This window comes from Saimiri boliviensis, chromosome 11 (genome assembly GCF_048565385.1).
Source record: "Saimiri boliviensis isolate mSaiBol1 chromosome 11, mSaiBol1.pri, whole genome shotgun sequence".
Classification (NCBI taxonomy): domain Eukaryota; kingdom Metazoa; phylum Chordata; class Mammalia; order Primates; family Cebidae; genus Saimiri; species Saimiri boliviensis.
This window is the reverse complement of record NC_133459.1, coordinates 45512483-45524247: the sequence shown is the minus strand read 5'-3', so window position 1 is coordinate 45524247 and position 11765 is coordinate 45512483. Positions and strand designations below refer to the sequence as shown.

At 40.2% G+C, this 11765-nt stretch overlaps 1 pseudogene; it reads right to left on the bottom strand.

The window, feature by feature from the left end:
- Positions 1-2365: 2365 nt before the first annotated feature.
- On the bottom strand, positions 2366-10723 carry LOC141580245 (large ribosomal subunit protein uL30-like 1 pseudogene; annotated as a pseudogene).
- Positions 10724-11765: the final 1042 nt, after the last annotated feature.

Here is an 11765-nt window from a genome sequence, read left to right as displayed (position 1 = left end):
CCAGAGCTGAATTCAAGTCCTCAATATCTTTGTTAATTTTCTGTCTCATTGATCTGTCTAATGTTGACAGTGGAGTGTTAAAGTCTCCCACGATTATGGTGTGGGAGTCTACGTCTCTTTGTAGATCTCTAAGAACTTGCTTTATGAATCTGGGTACTCCTGCATTGGGTTCATATATATTTAGGATAGTTAGCTCTTCTTGTTGCATTGATCCCTTTACCATTCTGTAATGCCCTTCTTTGTCTGTTTTTATCTTTGGTGTTTTAAAGTCTGTTTTATCAGAGACTAGGGTTGCAACTACTGCTTTTATTTTTTCTTTCTGTTTGCTTGGTAAATATTCCTCCATCCCTTTGTTTTGAGCCTATGTGTGTCTTTGCACATGAGATGGGTCTCCTGAATACAGCACACTGATGAGTCTTGACTCTTTATCCAGTTTGCCAGTCTGTGTCTTTTAATTGGGGCATTTATCCCATTTACATTTAAGGTTAATTTTGTTATGTGTGAATTTGATCCTGTCATTGTGATGCTAACTGGTTATGTCCATTAGTTGATGCAGTTTCTTCATGGTGTTAATGGTCTTTATAATTTGCTATGTTTCTTGCAGTGGCTGGTACCAGTTTTTTCTTTCCATATGTAGTGCTTCCTGCAGGAGCTCTTGGAAGGCAGGCCTGGTGGTGACAAAATCTCTCAGCATTTGCTTTTCTGTAAAGGATTTTATTTCTCTTTCACATATGAAGTTTAGTTTAACTGGATACGAAATTCTGGGTTGAAAATCATTTTCTTTAAGAATGTTGGATATTGGCTCCCACTCTCTTCTGGCTTGTAGGATTTCTGCAGAGAGATCCATTGTCAGTCTGATGGGCTTCCTTTTGTGGGTAACCCCACCTTTCTCTCTGGCTGCCCTTAGCATTTTTTTCTTTCATTTCAACTTTGGTGGATCTGACAATTATGTGTCTTGGGGTTGCTCTTCTCGAAGAGTACCTTTGTGGTGTTCTCTGTATTTCCTGAATTTGAATGTTGGCCTGTCTTGCAATGTTGGGAAGTTCTCCTGAATAATATTCTGAAGAGTGTTTTCCAACTTGGTTCCATTCTTCCTGTCACTTTCAGGTACACCATCAAATGTGGATTTGGTCTTTTCACATAGTTCCATATTTCTTGGAGGCTTTGTTCATTCCTTTCATTCTTGTTTCTCTAATCTTGTCTTCACACTTTATTTCATTAAGTTGATCTTCAATCTCTGATATTCTTTCTTCTGCTTGATCAATGTGACTGTTGATACTTGTATATGCTTCACAAAATTCTTGAGCTATGCTTTTCAGTTCCATCAGATCATTTATGTTCTTCTCTAAGCTGATTATTCTAGTTAGTAATTCCTCTAATCTTTTTCAGAGTTCTTAGCTTCCTTGCATTTGGTTAGAACATGCTCCTTTAGCTCAGAGGAGTTTGCTGTTACCAATTTTACGAAGCCTACTTCTGTCAATTCATCATACTCATTCTCTATCCAGTTTTGGTCCCTTGCTGATGAGGAGTTGTCATCCTTTGGAGGAGAAAAGACATTCTCGTTTTTGGAATTTTCAGCCTTTTTGTGCTGGTTTCTCCCCATCTTTGTGGATCTACCTTTGGTCTTTGATGTTGGTGACCTTCAGATGGGGTTTTTGTGTGAACGTAGTTTTTGTTGATGTTGTGCTATTCCTTTCTGTTTGTTAGTTTTCCTTCTAACAATCAGGCCCCTCTGCTGCAAGCCTGCTGGAGTTTGCTGGAGGTCCACTCCAGACCCTGTTTGCCTGGTATCACCAGTGGAGGCTGCAGAACAGCAAAGATTGCTGACTGTTCCTTCCCCTGGAAGCTTCATACCAGAGGGGCACCCACCAGATGCCAGCCAGAGTGCTCCTCCATGAGGTGTCTGTCAACCCCTACTGGAAAGTGTCTCCCAGTCAGGAGGCACAGGGTCAGGAACCCACTTGAGGAGGCAGTCTGTCATGTAGCAGAGCTGAAGCACTTTGCTGGGAGATCTGCTTTTCTCTTTAGAGCCAGCAGGCAGGAACATTTAAGTCTGCTGAAGCTGCACCCACAGCTGCCCTTCCCCCAAGTACTCTGTCCCAGGAAGATGGGAATTTTATCTATATGCCCCTGACTGGGGCTACTGCCTTTCTTTCAGAGATGCCCTGCCCAGAGAGGAGGAATCTAGAGAGTCTGGCTACAGCAGCTTTGCTAAGATGTGGTGGGCTTTGCTCAGTCCGAACTTCCCAGTGGCTTTGTTTACCCATGAGGGGAAAAGCCAAACACCCCACCCCCCCACCAAACTCAAAGCCCCCAGGTTGACTTCACACTGCTGTGCTGGCAGTGAGAATTTCAAGCCAGTGGATCTTAGTTTGCTGAGCTCTGTGCAGGTGGCAGGGAGGGAACGTTTTTGTTTCACTGGTGTTCCAGGTGCTACTGAGGTATGAAAAAAAATCTTCTGCAGCTAGCTTGGTGTCTGTCCAAATGGCTACCCAGTTTTGTACTTGAAACCCAGACCCCTGGCAGTTTAGGCACCCAAGGGAATCTTCTAGCCTGCAGGTTGCAAAGACCATGGGAAGAACATAGTATCTGGGCTGGAATGCACTGTTTCTCATAGCACAGTCCCTCATGGCCTCCCTTGGCTAGGAGAGGGAGTTCCTTAACTCCTTGCACTTTCCAGGGAAGGCAATGCCCCACCCTGCTTCCACTCATCCTCCATGGGCTGCACCATTGTCTAACCAGTCCCAATGAGACGAGCCAGGTACCTCAGTTGGAAATGCAGAAATCATCTGCCTTCTGCGCTGATCTCGCTGGAAGCTACAGTCGAGAGCTGTTCCTATTCGGCCATCTTGCCATCCACCAAGTATGTAATTTTATGTGTGGCTATTGTAAATGGGGATACTTTTTTTTATTTCTTTTTCTTTTTTAACTTTTATTTTAAGTTCAAGGATATATGTGCAAGTTTATTAGTAAACCCATGTCATGGGGGTTTGTTGTATAGATTATTAATAAGGTATAATATTGAGCCTAGCACCCATTAATTATTTTCCCCGATCCTCTCCCTCCTCCCATTGCCACTCTCCAGTAGGCCCCCATGTCTTTTGTTTCCCTCTGTGTGTCCATGTGATCTCAACATTTAGTTCCCACTTATAAGTGAGAACATGCAGTATTTGGTTTTCTGTTCCTGCATTCATTTGCTAAGGATAATGGCCTCCAGCTCCGTCATGCTTCTGCAAAGAACATGATCTCATTTTTTATAGCGGCATAGTATCCCATGGTGTGTATGTAGCACATTTTTTTTATCCAGTCTACCACTGATGGGTATTTAGGTTGATTCCATCTCCTTGCTATTGTGAATAGTGCTGCAATGAACATATGCATGCATGTGTCATTATGACAGAAGAATTTCTATTCCTTTGGGTATATACTCAGCAATGGGATAGCTGGGTTGAAAGGGAGTTCTGTTTTTAGCTCTTTGAGGAATAGCCACACTGCTTTCCACATGGTTGAACTAACTTACACTCCCACCAAGAGTGTATAAGCGTTCCTTTTTCTCCACAATTTCTTCACACCTGTTTTGTTTTACTTTTTAATGATAGCCATTCTGACTAGTGTGAAATGGTATCTCGCTGTGGTTTTGATTTTTATTTCTCTAATGCTCAGTGATGTTGAGCTTTTGTCATATGCATATATGATCCATGTATGTCTTATTTCTTTTTCATTGTTCACTATCACAATATAGGAATACTATTGATTTTTTATTTTGATATTCATATCCTGCAATATTACTAAATTTGTATATCAGTTCTACGTTTTCTTGTGGAATCTTTAGGTTTTTCCAAATATAAGATCATATTATCTGTAAACAAAGATAATTTGAATTCTTCCTTTCCTGTCTGGATGCCTTTTATATCTTTCTCTTGTCTGATTGCTATAGTTAGAACTTCCAGTAATATATTGAGTAACAGTGGTAACAGGGGGGAATCCTTGTTGTGTTCCACATGTTAGAGGAAAGTCTTTCAGTTTTTCCTCATTCAGTATGATACTGAATGTGGGTCTGTAACATATATCTTTTATTGTGTTGAGGTTTCTTCCTTCAATCCCCAGTTTTTTCAGGGTTTGTTTATTTGTTTGTTTTTTCTTTTTTCAGAGACAAGTAAACACTTATTTTTTACCTTTCCTCTTATGTGTATTTCAAGTCTTTCTCACAAGGCCCCAGGAATCACCAGATTCAATTATGTCCCTGGGCTTGTCCACTGCTGCAGGAGTCTTAGGGAGCTGTGTACAAATGCTAGAGTTACTCGATTACCAACATTAAACCCTAGGATAAGAGATGCAGCAAAGCAGAACTCCTTCCTCCATGAAATGTGCTGATTTCAGATGAGGCAGCAGCCAATATAGAATACGCTGGAATTCTTCCTTGGAACTGGACTGTGATGAGAGGTGCCTGCCATGAACATAAGCTACTGTTTTTTTCTTTTCTTTTTTCTTTTGAGACAGAGTTTTGCTCATTGCCTAGGCTAGAGTGCAATGGTGCAATCTTGGCTCACAGCAACCTCTGCCTCCCGGGTTCAAGCAGTTCTCCTGCCTCAGCCTCCCAAGTAGCTGGAATTACAGGCATGGGCCACCATGCCCACTAATTTTTGTATTTTCAGTAGAGTCAGGGTTTCACCATGTTGGTCAGGCTGGTCTTGAACTCCTGACCTTAGGTGATCCGCCCTCCTCAGCAGGAGGAAGTACTGGGATTACAGGCATGAGCCACTGCACCTGGCCAGCTACTGTCTTTTCTTTGACCCTTCCTTTCCAGTTTTTAAAGATAGAGCAGGAAATAATCTTCTCTGAAGATCCTTGATACAAATTCTCCAAAACCAAAAACACATGCTTCCGCTTCATTGATAAAAATTTATTGCAGTTTGGCACCTGGTTCTAGTTCAGCTGGCGGATGAGCTGATTGATGCGTTCACCCCGATAGCCAGTGCCCATCTCCTTGAGGAAGTCCACTCTATTTTTGGTAGCATGACGGTCCACTGAGAGGTGGAAAGGGCGCAAGAACCATGAGATCTCTTGGAAACGCTTCCCCAGGAAGGCAATTTCATGAATGAGGTCTTCCAAGCAAATGACACCAAACTTCCCCAGGTGCTCCTCAATCACAGTGTTGTCTGTCAGAGAGATGGTCTTATTCTTGACTCTGGCTTGTCCACGTTTCAAAATGAGCTCCCGGACAGACTTCAGATTTGGAAATGCCCAGGTCACATAAGGTTCCACTATATGCAGCATTTTTAGGTTCTGGGGAGTGACTTTTACAAAGGCACCACTAAAAATTTTCTTTAGGTGAAGTCTTGCAATGGTTCTCTGCACCAGAAAACTCACACCATCAATCCTTTCGATGCGTACAACAAAGGCCAAAGAATGTTTATCTGGCAATTCCAAGGCCTGAGGCTTCACTTCCAGTCGTCTGACACGCACCTTGTCACGTGTCTGCCGCCAGGAATCATGCAGGAATGATTCCAATCACTTAAACCTGGGCCCTTTTCCTTTCCTCTCCTTTGCCAAAAGTGCCTGCTTTGCCTGAGTGGCTTTGAGGGCTTGATAATCCTTCCGCTTTTTCAGGAGATTTTCTGGAACCAAAGGGATTTTTCTTTGCTCTTGCTCCGCCATCTTTCTGGTGTAGCAGCTACTCTTTTCAGGGTTTTTATCATGAAGGGACATTAAATCTTATCAAATGCTTCTTTAGCATTAATTGAAATGATCACATTTTTGTCCTTTGTTCTACTGATCTGATGTATCACACTGATTGATTGATTTGCATATGTTGAACCATGCTTGCATCCCAAGGATAAATCCCACTTGGTCATGATGAATAATTTTTCTAATCCTGCTGACATTTTTCTTAGGACTGCATTGAATCTATAGATCAATTTGGGAATAATTAACATCTTAACAATATTATCTTCTAATCTATGAACATGGTACATGTCTTCATTTATTTAGGTCTCATTTTGGTCTCTCAGTAATTACTATTTCATGGTTTCAGTGCACAGACTTTATACATAATTTGTGAAGCATCCATAAATTTTCATATTTATTACAATAATTTGTGTCATTCAAATATACTGTTTTTGTTCTTTCCTAGTATATATAAATACAATTTTTTTTTGTATATTGACCTTTTATCCTGTGACTTTAAGAAATTAATATTAGCTCAAATAGCATTTTGGTAGATTTATTAAAAGTTCTCATTTATGTGATTATATCGTCAATAAAGACAGTTTTATGTCTCAGATCTAGCTATGCGTTTTTACGGCACTGACTAGGCCCCAGTACAATGTTGAATAAAAGTGGTGAGAACAGACATCCTTGCCTTGTTTCCAATCCAAGAGGAAAAGTATTCTCTCTTTCAGCATGAAGTATAAAAAGCTGTAGCCTTTTTTAAATGCTTTTTATCACATTGAAAAAGTTCTCTTCTATTCTTTATTTGCTTAGGGTTTTGTGATGACTAGATGATGAATGTTGTTACATGTCTGTTTTGCATATATTGTGATAATCATATTGTTTTCCTCTTTTATTCTATAATATCATGAATTAAATTGATTTTTCCAATGTTACATTGTTTCAGATGCATTTCTAAGATGAACACCACTTGGTTTTAATATATCTTTTTTATATGTTGCAGGTTTCAATTTGGTAATATTTGTTAAAAATTTTTGCATCTTTTTTGTGAGAGAACATAATCTGTACTTTTCTTTCCTTGTAATGTTTTTGGCTAGTTTTAATGTCAAGACAATTCAAAAACTAGCTGGAAAATTTCCCTCCTCCCATGTTTTTTCAATGAGTTTGTGTTAGATTAACATTATTTCTTTCTCATATGTTTAATAGGATTCACCAGTGAAGCTATACAGGTCTGGCTTTTCTCTTCCCTTATTATTTCTTTTTGGTGGGGGTAAATATTTTAATTACAAATTTAATTTATTTAATCAACAAGACTATTCAAATTGTCTACTTTTTTTCTTGAGTATGCTTTGGCAGTTTGCGGTTTTCAATTAATGTGTCCATTTCATCTAAGTTGTCAAACTTATTGGCAGAAAGTTCTATCCAAATATTGTCTTACCTTTTTATATCGGAAAGAAACGTAGTGATGTTCTCTCTTTCATTCCTCATACTGGTCATTTGTGACTTCTCTCTTTTTTTATTTATTGGTCGAGCTAGAGGCATACTAATTTTACTGATATTTTCAGAGAACCAGCCTTTGATTCAATTTGCTTCTATTGTTTGTTGACTATTCAATTTCCACTCATATCTTTATTATTTCCTTCCTTCTATTTATTTTAACTTCAATTTGCTCCTTTTTTTCTAGTGTATTAAGACAGAAATTTAGATTGACTTTCAACCTTTCTTCTTTTCTTATATAAGCATTTAGAACTATAAAATTTTCTTCTAAGTAATTTTAGTCACTATTCTCAAATTTTGGTATGTCTTTTGTTCTTTTCCTGACATCCTTTGGATTGACTATTTCTTACTATTTCATTTTATTTCCACCATTAGCTCATTAGTCATTAATTTTTTTGTTTTGGCAGCTTCTCTAGGATTTGCCATATATAGCTGTAACTTATTGAAACCTACCTTCAAACAATATTCTACTACTTCATGCATATTGAAGAAACACAATATGTTTTCATATTTTCCATACCATCCTTTGTTGTTCTACTTCTACATGTTATAAACACCATAACACATTCTTATTCGAGCTCCAAGTAATCCATTTTTAAAAATTTTTAACTAAGAAAAATGGCTTTGGATTTAATATTCCCAGTACTATACCAGTACTCTTCATTCCTTGGTATAGATCAAAATTTTCAGCTGGTTTGATTTTACTATCACCTGAAGAATTTCCTTTAATATTTATTATAGTGCAGAACTGGTGGCATAAATCCTCTCAGCTCTTGTTTATCTGAAAATGTCTTTATTTTAACCTTCACTTTGAAGAGTATTGTTACTGGATGTAGAATTCTAGTTTGACTTCTTTTTTTTTTTTTTTTTTTTTTTTAGCTCCTTAAAGTTGTTATCCCATTGTCTTTTGGTGAATGATAAATCAGTGTTCATCATTACTTTTTTCCCTTGTATACAGCATATGTCTTCTTTTCTGTCTCCGTTTAATGTCTTATTTTTATCATTTGTATTTTTGTAAATTGATTACAATGTACCTTGGTATGGTTTTCTGTGTGTCTATCCTGTTTAAGATTTGTTAAGCTTCCCAAGATTATTGTTTCTGGTCTTCAAGTTTGGAAACTTTGGACTATTACTTCTTTAAATATTTTTCTGCCCCTAGCCTTTCTAAGACCCAGTTACACATAAATTAGGCCATTTGATAATGTTCTACAAATACTAAGGCTCTTTTTTTTTTAAGTCTTTTTTCTTTCTGGCTATAGTTTGGATATTTTCTATTGCTATGTCTGAGTTCACTGATCTTTTCTTCTTTAGTATATAACTGCTATATACACTGTATATGCTATATATACTATATAATCTACTATTAAGCTATATGGTGCATTTTTTAGTTCACATATTATACTTTTAAACTCTAGAAGTTCCATTTGAAGTTTCTTCATCATGTTCATGTTTTCGTTTAAATCTTTTAATGGATATTTAGAACAGTTGCTTCAAAATCTGTGTCTGCTAATTCCACCATTCCTATCATTTCCAAGTCTGTTCTATAGAGTGATTTTTCTCCTGTTTATAGGCCATATTTTCCTGCTTCTTTGCATATCTAATTTTATTCACTGTTGGACATTGTGAATGTTCTATTGTTGAGGGTCTGAATTTTTGTTTCCTTTCTTTCAATAATGTTGAATTTCGTTTTGTTTTGGTAGGAATTAACTTACTTGCTCATCAGCTTGTTCCTTGTAAGGCTTGTGTTTAAGCTTTATTAGGATGGTGCTAGAGTAGACTTTACTCTAGGGCTAGTTTAGCCCTACTACCAAGACCCTTTGAGGCCTCTACTGAAAGTTCTGGGTGTTCAATAAACTCTCTTTGCGCTCCAACTCTTGTGACAATGTCTCTCAGCCCTGCCTGAACTCTGAAAATTGTTCAGCTTATAGCTCCCCAGCAGTTTTTATTTGCCCACACTCATGGAGTTTTACCATATGCATGCACAACTCAGTATTTAGACAATGACTCAAAAGAGACTCCTATACAGATTTCCAGAGCTCTTTTTCTGAGTATCTTCTTCCTCTCTGGTACTCTTTCCTGCAAATTATAGTACCACGGACTCTCTTAATGTCAAGATCTCTATCTTCAACACAAGAAGACCCCTATGATCTACTGGGATTTCCCCTCCCTGCTCTGTTCAAAAGTGCCTTGAGACAGAAAGTGAGGGTGATCATCAAGCCCACTTTGCTTGTTTCCTTCTCTTAGGGATCATAGTTCCATGCTAACTGCTGTCTGATGTCTAAGTAGTTGTTTCATACACTTTTCCAGTTGTCTAGTTATTTATGCAGGACAGAAAGTCCAGTGCCAGTTGCTCTGTCATGTTCAGAAGATAAAGTTTCTCTCCTTTGGGTTTTTATTCAAATGTTACACAAGAGTTGCAATCATCCCAACAATGCTCCCTGTCTTCCGTTCCTGCTTTATTTTTCTCCATAGTACTCATCATCCAACACTATCTATTTACCTCCATAGTACTCATCATCCAACACCATCTATTTACCTATCTGTCTTACTTACTAATTGTTTCTCTCCATTAGAAGGTAGAGTCCATGCAGATAGGAATTTTTATACATTTTGATCCATGTTATAGCTCCAGCACAAAGGTTACGTCTTGGAATACAATAAACATAGGATGGATGGATGAATGAATGAATGAATGATACGATTACATGTTGAAAACTTTCCCTCACGTTATTCCTATCTTTTCTACATCTTGTATCATATTATTGATCACACTTTGTCTCTCTCTCTCTCTCCCTCTCACTCACACACACACACACCCCTACACACACACAGCAAAAATGGACCTTATCTGTATGTCTCCACCACTCAACACAGGGATTAATGTAGGTGACTTGCGTGTGTGGAAATGGTCCCCATCTAAGAAGTACAGTGTCCAAGAAACCAGCAGAGGGCAGCACAAAGCTGTGCCTCTCTTTTCATCTCCCTTGTGCCGGTCTTAGGCAGAAAGGGGCTGGTAGCAGATGAAGCTGGAGCTCCGGTTAGACTTAGAAACACAGAGCCAATATTATTCCCTCAGAAGATAACTCAGGAGGGCCCAGGCAGCCTTCTCTGGAGGTGGGGGGTGGGGGTGAGGGGAGGAGTCGCTCACACAGCCTTGCTGACTCAGCATGTCCCACTGTGTATTTCATCCACAAACACCCAGCCTTGATAGTGGGAGCACAGGTCCACAGGCACACACACGCACATGCACACAGACCCTTCCTCAGTCAGAAGAGCCCTCCCTTCACTATCCAATCACCTTCTCTCCCCATCTGTGCTGTTTAGGTTTTCTAGTTCCGATGGATTCCTCAGAGGTTCCATTCCTGACCTCCCTATTCACTCAGTGCACTTAGCAATTCTCCCTGAAGCCTTTTAATGCCCACCATTTAAATTTAATTCTTACCACAGGAACTGCCAGGTGGCCAGTACTGTTGGGTCCAATTTACAGAAGAGGAAGAGACTCAGAGGAAAAGAAACTGGCCTAAGATCACGCAGCTAGTGAGTGAAGACGCTCAGATTCAAAGCCAGGGGTGCTGGCCTTGAGCTCCCTCCAGGGCTAGCTGCAGCCTTCATTCTAGCTCAAGCCCCAGAGGAAGGGGTAGGAGTGGAGGCAGGGGCAGGAGAGGGGGAGGTCACAGTACAGATTCTTTCCTACCAGGATTATTATTATCATCCTAAAATAAAGCTGGTCACTCCCAGCTTGCTGTTCCTTTCCCGTCCCTGCTCCTGCCCCCACTATAAACCTTTCTATGACATTTACAGGGTGGAGAGCATGGAGGGGTGCAGGGAGACAGCATTGCCTGCTTCCTGGGAACTCTTGCAGGGGTTAGCCCTAGTATTACTTGTGTTCTCCAGGACCTCACACATAGTAGGGCTCACCAGGGCAGGTTTGATGGATGGATGGATGGATAAATAGGATCATCAAGATGAAGGGCAATGCCTGGGAACTCTTTATAAAGAGTCTTTAGTGTCTCATTCACTCTTTTAATTCAGCAAAGAGCTCTGGAAGATTCCCATCCCTCCCCCAGCACTGGGCCCTGTTTTGGATGCTAAAAATAAATAGATGGGGAAACTGAGGCCACTACTTGGCAGAGACACAAAAGCTTGTGGCAATTCAGAGGAGGATGTGCCTGGAATAGAAGGAAAATCTCAGCAGGGGCAGCCCTCACCCCTGCCCACAATAATGCTGTGAACCTATTGCTGCTTCCGGCTGTTTGGGACCCACCGGCAGAGAAGCCATTGTTGAGCTTCGTGCTTGGCCCCTTTCCTACCACCCAATCCTTCCCCTTCCCATTGTCCTTAGGCCCCTCATCAGGGCACAGGATGCAGCTGCCGGCATAGCAGCAGAAAGAATGGGAAGGGGCTGGGAGAAGTAGATGAGGCCATCCCAGGAGAGTTGAGAGGCTTCAGCTGGTGGTCCCTTTCAGAAGAGCTGCTGACAAAGGCGGGCTCTGCCATCATGGCACGGGGCACTGGGTACAGAACTCAGGCTTCAGAGGCAGAGAGATCCAGATTTAAGCCCCAGTATCTGCCACTGACATACTGTGGGTCCCTGGGCA